The sequence below is a fragment of the Nicotiana tabacum genome, chromosome 17 (assembly GCF_000715075.1).
Source record: "Nicotiana tabacum cultivar K326 chromosome 17, ASM71507v2, whole genome shotgun sequence".
NCBI lineage: Eukaryota > Viridiplantae > Streptophyta > Magnoliopsida > Solanales > Solanaceae > Nicotiana > Nicotiana tabacum.
In genome coordinates, this window is record NC_134096.1 from 54137123 (window position 1) to 54150446 (window position 13324).

A 13324-nucleotide genomic window follows, 5' to 3' on the forward strand; every position below is an offset into this window, starting at 1 on the left:
AATCATTGTAATTAGTGAAAATGAGGGGTTAGTGCTTGGAATATTTAAGCGTTTAATTTAAGTATTTGAAGGACCAAACGATGTCGGATTTTGATAAATTTGGTATGGTTAGACTAGTGAGTGAATGAGCTTTCTAGTATTGCAATTTTTTTCGGATTTCGAGACGTGGGCCCGGGGGCCGGGTTTGAGCCAATTTCGGGTTTTGGTCTAAATTGATAGTTTTTCTAGTGGAATTCATTCCATTAGCGTATATTGATGGTATTGTACTTATTGTAAATAGATTTGGAGCATTTAGAGGCCGAGTCTAGAGACAAGAGCATTGCGGGGTAGAGATTTGACAGGTTTGAGGTAAGTAACGGTTGTAAATCTAGTCCTGAGGGTATGAAACCCCGGATTTCGTATCATTCTACTATTTTGATGTGACGCACATGCTAGGTGACGGGCATGTGGGCGTGCACCGTTGGGGATTTGTGACTTGGTCCGTCCCGTAGCAACTGTAAAGTTGCATATTTTGTTGAAACTATATGATACTTATATGTTTTAAAAAGAGTTTCTGTAAATTGGGTTGAATGCCATGTTTGGGCCTTGTTCCAGTGCTGTTTGGTCCCTTAGGGGCCTTTTCTTACTATCCTCTCACTGTTTTCGATTGAAAATCTATACTTAGTCATGGTTATACTTGTTTACTGCATAACTAAGTTTTATTACTCGATTTTAATGCATATAAATGTTGTTTTGGGCTGAGCACCCTATTTTTACTGAAATGCCCGAGTGGCTTGAGAGGTTTATAACTGAGTGAGGCTGATGGCCTGATTTGTGAGGATATTTATGGGATCGGGCTGCACGCCGCAGCATGTTGATATCGGCCGAGGGCTTGATTGTGAGGATGAGTGTGGATTAGGGCTGCCCGCCTACAACATACTTTATTATTATAGCACGTGAGTTGTCTGTGCTGCACGTGAGTTGTCCATGCAGATTATAGTGCTTGGGTTGAAGAAGCCCCTCCGGAGTCTGTACACACCCCAGTGACCGCAGGTACCTACTGAGTGCGAGTGCCGAGTGCTGAGTGACTGGGAGGCGTGAGTGATTGTGAGGTATGCCCGAGTGGCAAGAGTGATTATGAGGTATGCCCGAGTGGCATGAGTGACTGTGAGGTTTTTCCGAGGGGCTGTATATGATTGATGTTTTGCCCGAGGGGCTATTTATGATTTCATCATTTTTGCTCATCTTTGCATTTTTCCTCTGTTTTGAAAAATATCTTTAAATGATTTTTACTCGAACTGGGTTTAAACGAGATATTTTGATTCAAATCCTGATTTTAAAAACATATGGTATTTTACTGAGATTTTCTTGATATGAACATTATATGCTTTATTGCTCGTCACTACTGCTCAGTCTTTATTTATTGTTGTTACTTACTGAGTTGGCGTACTCACATTACTCCCTGCACCTTGTGTGCAGATCCAGGTGTAGGCGGTTGTTGATTATTTTGGTTGCAGATTTTATCGTGGATAGTAAGGTAGCTGCTTAGCGACCGCATCCCCTGCTCTTCTCCCTCTTATCTTCCTCTAGTTGTATTAAGCTATTTTCCCAAGCTGAGTTAGCCTTGATATTGTTAGACATATTGTAGTAGATGCTCATGACTAGTGACACCCCGATATCGGGCTTTTCTTTTCCGTACTTTTGTTTTGATTTGAACTCCTTTGCAAAGGGTTTTATGTTAAATAGAACTGAAATTAACTTTGAAATGAAAATATCGATTTGTTTTGGAAATAAGTCGGCTTGCCTAGTTCCAAGATAGGCGCCATCACGACAGGGGTTTGTTTGGGTCGTGACACCACGTCACCCTATTCCAAATAGGCCTAACAACACAATACAACTGGAAATCCTTAATTTAGCCTTAGCCCAAAAACCTTGGAATTAAATTCCCAACCTTCAGAATTTCTTTTCAAGACAAGAATCTTACATTTACACACTGTATGAGTCTAAACAAGTTGCATCGAGCTATATCTATAATCACTGATATAATCACCCAGCATATTACATAACTCGCCCCCTCGTAGCACCATTCCTGATCACAGTAGCTACTCCAAACCAACCAAGTACTAGTATAAAACCCTGCAGTCAATAGAACCTCATTCCACAACCTTCGTACACTGCCAATGACGAAAGAAACAATCAAAAACACATAGCCACGCATCAGATCAACTAGCCATGGAGGTCTCTAGCCCAAACCAAAAACATAACCGTCTTGAATATACCATAATCAAGCCTAATAGTACACATTCTAGGTTCAATGACCTGATATTATTAAACATAACTATCCCACAGACACGCCTCATCAATATAACTCCAGCCATCACTGGCAATCCGTGTACACAAATATGGGAGATGTATCAAGGACGAGAACCAAATTGCAAGTTCAACAAACACAACCACAACCACAATGTTACAACCAACTCCTCAAATTTCATGAAGAGGATAACTGTAGGCGCATGTACACAATTCCTCAAATACATTGCTCATGTAATTTTTATCGTAGAGGAAGGAAAGCAATGAAATACGATAAATAATCAAAGAAATAAATTTCCCACACACAGCACGGACAACTCACGTGACAATAATATGAATCGCCTGGCATGGTCACAGGCCTCCAGTCCCATCAGATCCTACAAAAGCAATTAAACAAGTACACTTGTATATGATAATGAAATAAGATTATCATGCTCCTGGACTGGTATAAATAGCACGCCATAGTGTAAGCATGTGCAAGTCTACTATCACACTTCAAATCGGCAAGTTAACGCAGAAATAGTAACTACCCCGTTTATTCAGGGGAATTAGCTTCTTTGTAACCTCAAGTATAGTCCAGATATTTCTCAACAAAGGTACGAATACTGGAAAAGTTATAACTTTACTCTTAACAGTCAACTCTAGGTATATTATAGCCAAAGCATTCTTCCGAGTATGAATACTTGCTTTAATGCCCGTACATAGGCTCAAACCTCACATATATGCGCACACACAGCGCATAGCTATCACAAATAATTAACTCAACTAGTGCCTCCACTAAGTTAAAATAAAATACTCACCTCAAGCAGGCCGCAACCCGAAACAATATACTTCTGAGAACTCCCAGTCTCCAAATTCATCAAACACAAGAATCACCGTAACTGATCCCAACTCCAGCACTAGAATGACTAACACACCTTCCATTCATGATCTTCCTATAAGGAACACTTTAATAATTCTCTCGTGCCTTCTAGCAACAATTTGAATATCATCAGTCTTTCAACCAGGTGAGTACTGCAATACCAATGAATATCTGTAAGTCAAAACACAATGTGCGTTTTGAAATGCACACCCTTCTCCGGGATTACCGACCAGTTATAGCATTCATCTAATTATCTGAAATTAACCATTCTGTCCAAAATTCGTGATCTTCCTTCCAAGAATGATCTTTCACCTTGTACATGTAAATCCTAATCCCGCACAACACAACACATCTATTATGCCATCATGTGACAAGCACAAGAACCCCATTATCAACTCTAAGTCAACAGTAAATTACATACTCGGTTAGTTAGAAACCTTCCTCTTGCTTCCTTCTAGGAGGGAATCATAATAAATAACATATTTCCCATACTAGTAGAAAATATCCGATTCAAACCATGGTAGAAATAATCAAGAACACTTTGAAATCTGTTTGCACATAACCAATCTATCAAAACTGAATTCCTCTAACTCGTCCAAGCCACGTACGTTACCAAACTCAAGAATATTGCCAGCACAACATCTGTAGAGTCTTACCACATCATAATTACCCCAAAAGAGCCGAACATGCCATTACCATTCTGGTCTAGCCTACTACCTAGTGGTCCTGTTTACTTGAGTTTCTTCTGAATTATCCGCAAGTTGATACTTCTCCTTATCAGAACTCCACGATCCTTACCCAAAGCTCACTACCAGACGTACTAACATAAAATCGCTTCGCCCTAATGCCCATAAGTTCCAATATTCTTCTTAAGCACCCCCATAAGTAACATAACCGAAACGTCCACTCTGAAAATAGCTTATGTGAATTTAAAATTGTTCTTCTTACCCTTCTTACACTGAAATGTAGAATCCATAGTCATATAGAATTACCGTACGTCCCAATACCATCCAATGTAGATAACTGATTCTAGTGATATACAAATTTGAAACATTTTCAATTGCCACATATACATTTTGAAATCCATTAGAACCCTCTCAAGAGTCATACAATATGCACAAATCTAATTTTCTCTGCCCAAATGGACCAAAAGGCACAAGTCCCATTAGCACAACAACCCCCAAAGAAGTAACCATGCCTTAACACCACCAATCAAATTCATACTTCGTGCGCACTACGTTCGTCAAAATAACAATTTAATCATTCCATGATTTTTGTATTTATATAAAGTGACATATAACCCATATTCAGGAATTTCCTTACTCGAGTCATACTCGATCTCCATTTCTGCAAGTCATAACTGATCCATAAGTATGACTCCGACCAAAACTAAAATTTAACACATAACCCTGAAATCAAATTGTCAATAGCAGGCTCCCCCACTTAGCGTTAAGCTGTAATTATATAAACATAGAACCCGCAAGAATTTCCCCTTATCAATTACCATGATCTCGCACCGATAACCCGCCAGACTTCTCGAAGTCTTTTGTTAAGCTTTTCATGAATATTTTGAATCACCAGCCACAGTCGCACACTCGACCTCTTATTGGGTAGCAAGTAATATTCCTCACAGAAACTTCATCAGCATCACTTCACCGCTAACTACTCACAAGAGATAACCCACCCGTGGAATTCCTTACCGACATCTTCCAACGACACTGCACTGGGTGTAACGACCACGTAATCAGTAAATTCTCCTGATCTCATGCTCGTCCACCATTTGTATAAGTCTGCACTTTCCCTTTTGACATCAACTGAAAGTTCAACAATACCTTCCGAACTCAAGTCATATTGAGCTTGAAACGATAATCAGATCTTCACATCCCTCTTCATTTCAAACAAACTCCTTTCTGCCATATTCAATATTTCTTCGTACAGTAACCATCACTCCAAATAAAGTTCATAGGCCAGATCACATTCTATCACGATTCCAAACCGTTCTACACTTTCTCAAGGCGCGCGATTGTGAGGACCCGTAAAATTTTAACCAAAAACTCAGGGTTTCGTGGTGCCAAGATAGGTTCCTGCATTGCTTTAGTAGAAATTCCTCACGGCAAGCTTTCGAGCCACGGTTCGGACTTTTTGGAATGAACAGTACCCTACGGTCTTAGAGGAAAATGTTTCGCTGAAGAAAGCATTTCTGCAGACCGCATAATGGCCGCAGAGTGAAGCAGTAAGTTTGGTCAATTTTTGTCGCATATTTTCCACTTAGGTTTCTACGGAGGGAGTTCTGCGATACATTATGCGACCGCAAAATAAGTATGCGGACCGCATACTGGTCGCATACCTGAACCAAAAGTTTAGCCCCTGAGGGCTATTTCTGCGGTCACTTTGTGGACCGCATAACCATTATGCGGTCGCATATGCGACCACAGACCTGTGTCGGGGCACCATTTTTCTTAATTTAAAACCCTACCCCCATTCCGTTAAAATACCCCTTTAAGCAACTTCTCAACCTCTACTTCTCCTACTTGGCATGCTAGGACTTCAACCACCGCGAAACACTTTTCGTCGTGTCTTCCCTCATAATTTGATGCCCAACTGTTGCATCAAATCAAAACACATCTGTAGCACATGAACCAATAAATTTTGACCGACCCTAAGCCTCTTCGAAGATCATATTTCTCGAGCCATCAACATTAGAAATACCCATTCGATTTTGAACTGTTGCACACAGCTATCTCTGGCAACCGCCCCTCATGCACTTTCATAACACCCTGCCCCGAAGGAAAAATCCAAGAAGACCGTAACACCGGCGGACCATAATGCATTCAAACAAGGGCAGCAACACAGCATCACAATGAAAATTCGACCATGCTCGCAAATACCAAGTCTTGTTACTTTATCAACCAAACTTGGACATCTATAGTCTGACTGCCTTTGTTTCACTGGAACTAATTGTTGAACCCTTTAATCATCTACTGAGAAACCCTCTCTTCGAGCCATTCACCGCCTCAACACATAACGAGCACCTTACCATTACACCAATATTGTGCGATAACAATGCATAGCCATCGTAGCAACCCGTGCACAGTCTCGAAATCATAAAAAAATACATATACTGAGCTAGAATCAAAAGAACATTCAAATTGTCTTAACATATCTCATAGTTACATCTTACTCATCACAAAGCCATTCCACCGCTCATCGAGCCACAAATTCCACTCGTAGCAACATTACCTATGATGACCCAAAAGGTCATCTTATATTTTAGAACTCAAATATGTGCTCTTAATCCTTAAAAATCTCATTTTACCCTTGTCTATTTACGTGCGCAGTCTGGGCAGGTTTCCGGAAAGCTTTTATATTGAAAATTGATGAAAATAAAAATTTATTCCTTAAAAATTGATTTTAGTTGACTTCTGTCAATATTTTAGTAAATGGGACCGGATCTATATTTTGATGGTTTCGATGGGTCCGTATCAAATTATGGGACCTGGGCATATTCCCGGAATCAAATTCGGAGGTCCCTAGCTCAAGTTATGAAGTTTTGATGAAAATTAAAAGTGTGAAAATTAATTATTTTTAGGAACTGATTGATATTTGGCATTGTTAGTATCGGGTCCGTATTTTGGTTCTGGAGCTCGGTACAGGTTCATTATGATATTTAAGACTTGTCTGTGAAATATGGTGAGAAACGGAGTTGATTTGACGTGATTCGGACATCTAGTTGAGAAGATATGAATTTTAAAGTGTTCTTGAGAATTTCATTTGATTTGATGCTAAATTCATAGTTCTAGGTGTTATTTTGGCAATTAGATCGCGCGAGCAAGTTCGTATGATGTTTTTAGACTTGTGTGCATGTTTGGTTTGGAGCCCCGAGGGCTCGGGTGAGTTTCGGATAGGCCACGGGATGTTTTGAACTCAGAAATTTTGCTGGTATAACTGAACCTGTTGCATGCCTCTGATCTCGCAATTACGAAATCAGGCATCGCAAATGTGAATATAATAGGGCCCTCAATTGCGATCAGAAGACTAGGCCAGCAGCTCTCGCATTTGCGAGGTTACCTCCGCAGTTGCGAAGGGAGTCTGGGAAGGGCAGGTTCGCAAATGAGAACATTTACTCGCATTTGTGAGGTTCAGTGGTCTCAAATGCGACACTTTCCTCGCATTTGCGAAGGCAGCGGGATTGTGAAGGGCATCACAATTGTGATTGTTCCTTCGCAATTGCGAGCTTCATATTTGCGAAGCTCAAGTCACAATTGCGACACCTGCAGCTGATCAAAATGACTCTTGGACGGGAATTTTCATTCATTTCCCAAATTTTCAAGACCTAAAACACAAAAGGCCATTTTTCCAAAGACCGTTTCTTCCCCAAATCATAGGTAAGTGATTCTAAACTAGTTTCTTTCAATTTTTCACTATATTTTACAAGATTTTAACCTAAAATCTAATGTTTTCATGGTAGAATTAGGGGTGTTGGGTAGAAACTAGGGATTTCAGAAATTTGGAGATTTACACCTCAATTTGAGGTCGGATTCCAAAACCAATCATATATTCGGGCTCGGGGGTGAATGGGTAAATGGATTTTGGTCCGAACCTCGGGTTTTGACTAAGCGGGCCCGGGGTCAATTTTAGACTTTTGTTGGGGAAACTTAGGAAAACTATAATTATGCATTAAAGTTGATTCCTTTAGCGATAATTGATGATATTAAACTAATTATGATTAGATACGAGTGGGTTGGAGGTGAATTCTAAAGGAAAAGTGATACTTGAGAAGTGAGTGGCTTGCGAAATTGACATAAGTGTTGTGTCTAATTTTGGCTTGAGGGAATAGGTATTGTGTGAGTAATTGCTACATGTTTTGTTGTTGAATACGATGTATAGTTGAGGTGACGAGCATCTATGCATTGTGGTCGAGTCATAACATGCGAGTGAAATTCCATTCTTGCAAATTTGTAGTCCTAAATCTTGTTATCCATGCTTATTGTTGTTGTTGAAATGTTGGGAGACTTGTATCCGGTCCCACCAAGGTTGATAAAATTGTGAATATTGATTCGAGGTTGAGATGTTAAATTGTGAGAGTAATCATTGATGAAATATTGATTTCTTTGTGAAACTTCTCTCTATCCATTGTTATTGATTCTATGAATTTTGAGGAAGAGTGTAAAGCATGAAGGGTGATGCCGTGCATGATTTATTTATATTGTGAGGAAGAGATTAAAAGCACGAAGGGTGATGCCGTGTATATTATGAGAGTAAAAGCACGAAGTGTGATGTCGTACCATATTGTGAGTGTTAATGCACGAAGGATGATGTCGTGCCATATTGTGAATGTTAATGCACGAAGGGTGATGTCGTACCATATTGTGAGTGCTAATGCACGAAGGGTGATGTCGTTCCATGATATGAGAGTTAATGCACGAAGGGTGATGCCGTGCTGTTTCAATTAATTTTATGGTGAGATTAAGAGTAAAATCCCGAAGCGTGATGCCGTATATTTTTCCTTTACTGTTTTCATTATTCCTGTTGATTCATGGTATATTGACTACTCCGGTTATCATTTGATTGTAGTTCTTTATCTCGTATTCCCTACTGTATGTTCCCTTCCCAATATTTTTGCGTTATTTCTTTATTTACTGTTGTTGCCACTAGCATGATTATACTGTTCATGTTATATGTGGGTGTCTTGTCCTAGCCTCGTCACTATTTCGCCGAGGTTAGGCTCGACACTTACCAGTACATGGGGTCGGTTGTACTGATGATGCACTCTGCACTTTCTGTGCAGACGTTGACACCGGTTCGGGTTGATCGAGATTTTGCTATTGGTCCGCTATCCGGAGACTCAAGGTAAATCTGTCGGCGTTCACAGACCTTGAAGTCCCTGCCTATCTTTTATGTTCTACTATTTCTTTCATTCAGATAGTTCTATGTTTTTTAGATTATTACTTGTAGTAAATTCTAGAATGCTCGTGAATTATGACTCCAGATCCGGGTAGTAGTAATTAATACAGTTTTATGATATTCCGTACTTTTTATATTTCATCTTAGTTAATTATTATTAATTACTGAATGAAAATAAGGAATTGGTTAATGATTCTCTAACGTTGGCTTGCCTAGTAAGTGAAATGTTAGGCGCCAGCACGGTCCCGTCGGTGGAAAATTTTGGGTCGTGACAATTGGTATCAGAGCACTGGGTTACATAGGTCTCACGAGTCACGAGCAAGCTTAGTAGAGTCTGAAGGATCGGTACGGAGACGTTTGTACTTATCTCTTAGAGGCTATGAAGTTTAGGAACAATATCACCTCTTTCATTCTGTATCGTGCGACATTGATTTTGGTTGAAACCTATATCTCACATTCCTTTATATCTAATCGTGTATGACATTGCGCACTCGGTATCAGTTGTGCGTCGACGGTTCGTGATGTCGCAGTTAAACTATGAGGGAGCCAGAGATGCTCAAACATTGCCTCAACGTGTGGTTTCTGACTGAAGATGCGGACGTATAAAGAGATCACCCGGTGAATAATGTGGGGGGTGCAATGTACCTTGGTATATGGTTGATTTATACGAGTTTTGAAGGTTAATATTGTGGACCATCAGCCGCGGTGAACTATGACTTCGCGCTGAGTGGGGGAGTCTACTATCAATGAATGGATTGCGAGTCATATGTTATATTAGTTTTGGACTTAAATGTATATATGTGGTACTGAAAGGTTCTCCCAAAATTTACATGTGTTTGAGGCCTGAGATGTTGTAGAGGATAAGGTAGGGACTTGCGGTATATCCGCCTACTTAATAATCCTATACTTCAGTAACCAAGGAGTTAGAGAAACAACTTTAAATTTATAGAAGGTCTACTCAGCGTGGACGCCATGGTTTTGGATTTTGGGGTGCTTCGGAGGAAGTATAGTGGTTGGCAAGATCCTGGACTATGTGGTTCGTGCCAAGATTTGTGTATATGGAGCTCTATTTTTTGTGATCGTTGTGTATAAATAGGGGTAAGGGTTACCTCTGAGAAGAATCGAAGAGTATGTTAAGAAATGGGTCAGCTCAACAGTGTTAAGTTAGTATAACAAAAGAAGAAATTGGCCTTGGGAGAGGTAATTCTGCACAAGTGTCCGTGGCAAGCCTATGAAGATGGAAGACCAGCCAATGCAACACCGCCCACTTGGCTCAGTTCTCATAAATGCTTTTGAAAAAGTTTGTTCCCGAACTCTCTGTAATGCGTGGCGCATAGTGTTTGAACGGTTGCGTCAGGTCATCATGACGGTGTCATAATATGCCATCAGGTTCAATAAGTTAGCCCGTCATATTCCTACTTTGCTTCCTACAGCCAGAGAGCGAGTCCACAGACTCATTGAAGGACCTAATTATAATCGTAAAATTTTGTATGACTCGGGAGCTGCGGGCTAATACTTCATTTTCGCTAGTGGTAGAAATTGCCAAGATAAGGAGACCAAGATATTTCGAAGTTCTGGGGGATTCAGTGGATTCTACTCTGCAGGTAAAATTCATTATGGCGGGGGCTCGGGCAGTCGGCCAGCCCAGCTCGCACGTCGGATTAATCGAAGTGCTCCAGTAAGTTTTTTTTTATGCACCACCGACATGAGTTTCTTACAATGGTTATTATAGTTATCTGGCACAGACTTAATATGAGCATCAAACCCGCAAAGGGGTTGTTATGAATACGACGAAACTAGGCACATCATGAGAAAATTATCCCAAACTTGGGAGAGGCATATTTCATCAAAGCACTCAAGATACATGCCCCATTGCAGTTACTACATCACCCACACGATCAGTTAAGGGTGGAGGACAGGCGGGTAGAAGGCGTCCTAGAGGTGGAGACCCAGCCGTTGTTATATTTGTTTTATGGTATGGTGGAGGTCGTTACATCAGATGGTGTCGTTATAGGTACGATCTCGATTTAAAATAAAGGAATAATTTCCTTAACTTGATTTGGTTCTGAGTATCAAGACGAATCCTCCTATTGTGCTACACTTATGAGTGAGCTTCGTAATTCTATAATCTATTTATGTGTTTACTTCTGTTGGGAGGTTTTATGGAGATAACTACACCTATCATTCCAGGATAGACTCTAATAAGATCTATGAGGATAAAGGTGCCTTTCTGGTAATTATTTTGGTATGTGTTTGATGTATTTCTGGATAATTAATTACAAATTGTGAATTATATGCCCTACCGGTGTAGGGTTCATTATGTGTTGTGATTTTGTTTAATGAAAGTTATTTAAAAGGAGAAAGTGGAAAGTTTTTATTGGCAAGATGTGCATATTACTTGTGATTCAGAACTGAGACCGAGGTCCTCGGATTTTAAAATAAATTGATATGTTTAAACCGAGCTATGATCTGCGGTGGAAGTTATATAATTACGAGATCCTTGTGATAAAAATTCTTGTGTTTAAATTCTTCCTTGTGAAAATTAAATTTGTACTATAGTACTAATAGGGAGTCATGCCTGCTAAGCTTATTTAAAAAAAAATGTATGAAATTCTCAGTGCATACTTTCCAAATTCGTGTTGTAATTATTGAGTTTTAACCTACGAGATAGGTGCCCAGGTGGGGTTAAAGGTGACTCGTTAATTAGGGTAAATAATTATGAGGTCTTCATGCCTCGCATCTCGTTATTAGTATTATGAAGGTTTGAAACGAGAGATTTTATTAACACGAGGTTAATTGGCAATTCGGTAATTGATCATGAACAACTATTAAGAATAAATATCCGCTGCCAAGAATTGATGACTTATTTGATCAGCTTCAGGGTGCCAAGGTATTTTCGAAGATCGATTTGAGGTCTGGTTACCATCAGTTGAAGATTAGGGCATCTGATGTCCCTAAAATAGCTTTTCGAACTCGGTATGGGCATTACGAATCCCTAGTAATATCATTTGGGCTTACCAACGCCCCAGCAACACTTATGGATTTGATGAATCGGGAGTTCAAGCTCTATTTGGGTTCTTTTGTGGTTATATTCATTGATGATATCTTGATTTACTCCAGCAGTCAAGAGGAACATGAGCAGCATCTTCGAAGTGTGCTTCACACCTTGAAGAATAATCAGTTATATGCCAAGTTTTCAAAATGTGAGTTTTGGTTAGACTCAGTTGCCTTTTTGGGGCATGTTGTATCGGCAGAAGGCATAAAGGTGGATCCTAAGAAGATTGAGGTTGTTCAGAATTGGCCTAGACCTACTTCAGTTACAAAGATCCGGAGTTTTCTAGGTTTAGTAGGTTATTATTGTTAGTCCGTGGAAGGGTTCTCATCTATAGGAAGCCCATTGACCAGATTGACCCAGAAAGGCATCCCATTTAGATGGTCAGACGAGTGTGAGTTGAGCTTTCAAAAGCTCAAGACCGCTTTGACTACAACGCTAGTGTTGGTATTACCACACAGGTTCAGGATCGTATACGGTATATTGTAACGCCTCTCACATTGGGCTTGGTGCAGTATTAATGCAAGATGGCAAGGTAATTGCATATGCGTCGCGGCAATTGAAAGTTCACAAGAAGAATTATCCTGTTCATGACTCTGAATCGGCAGCCATTGTTCTTGCGCTGAAGATTTGGAGGTGTTACCTTTACGGTGTCTCGTGTGAGGTATTTACTGATCATCGTAGCCTTCAGTATCTGTTCAAACAAAAGGATCTTAATTTGAGGCAAAGAAGATGGTTGGAGTTGTTGAAAGACTATGATATCACCATTTTGTATCACTCCGGAAAGGCCAATGTGGTGGCCGATGCTTTGAGTAGAAAGGTTGTGAGTATGGGCAGTCTTGCGTATATTTCGGTTGGTGAGAGGCCATTAGTTTCAGACTTTCAGACTTTGACTAATCAGTTCGTGAGGTTAGATGTTTCAGAACACAGTCGGGTTCTAGCTTGCATAGTCGCTCGATCTTCTTTATATGAGTGCATCAGATAGAGGCAATATGATGATCCTCATTTACTTGTCCTTAAGGACACGGTGCGGCACAATGATGCCAAACAAGTTGCTGTGGGAGAAGATGGGGTTCTGCGAATGTAGGGTCGTATTTGTGTGCCTAATGTGGATGGGCTTCGTGAATTAATTCATGAAGAAGCACACAGTTCCAGGTATTCTATTCATCCAGGTACCGCCCAAATGTATCAAGATTTGCAGCAACATTATTGGTGGA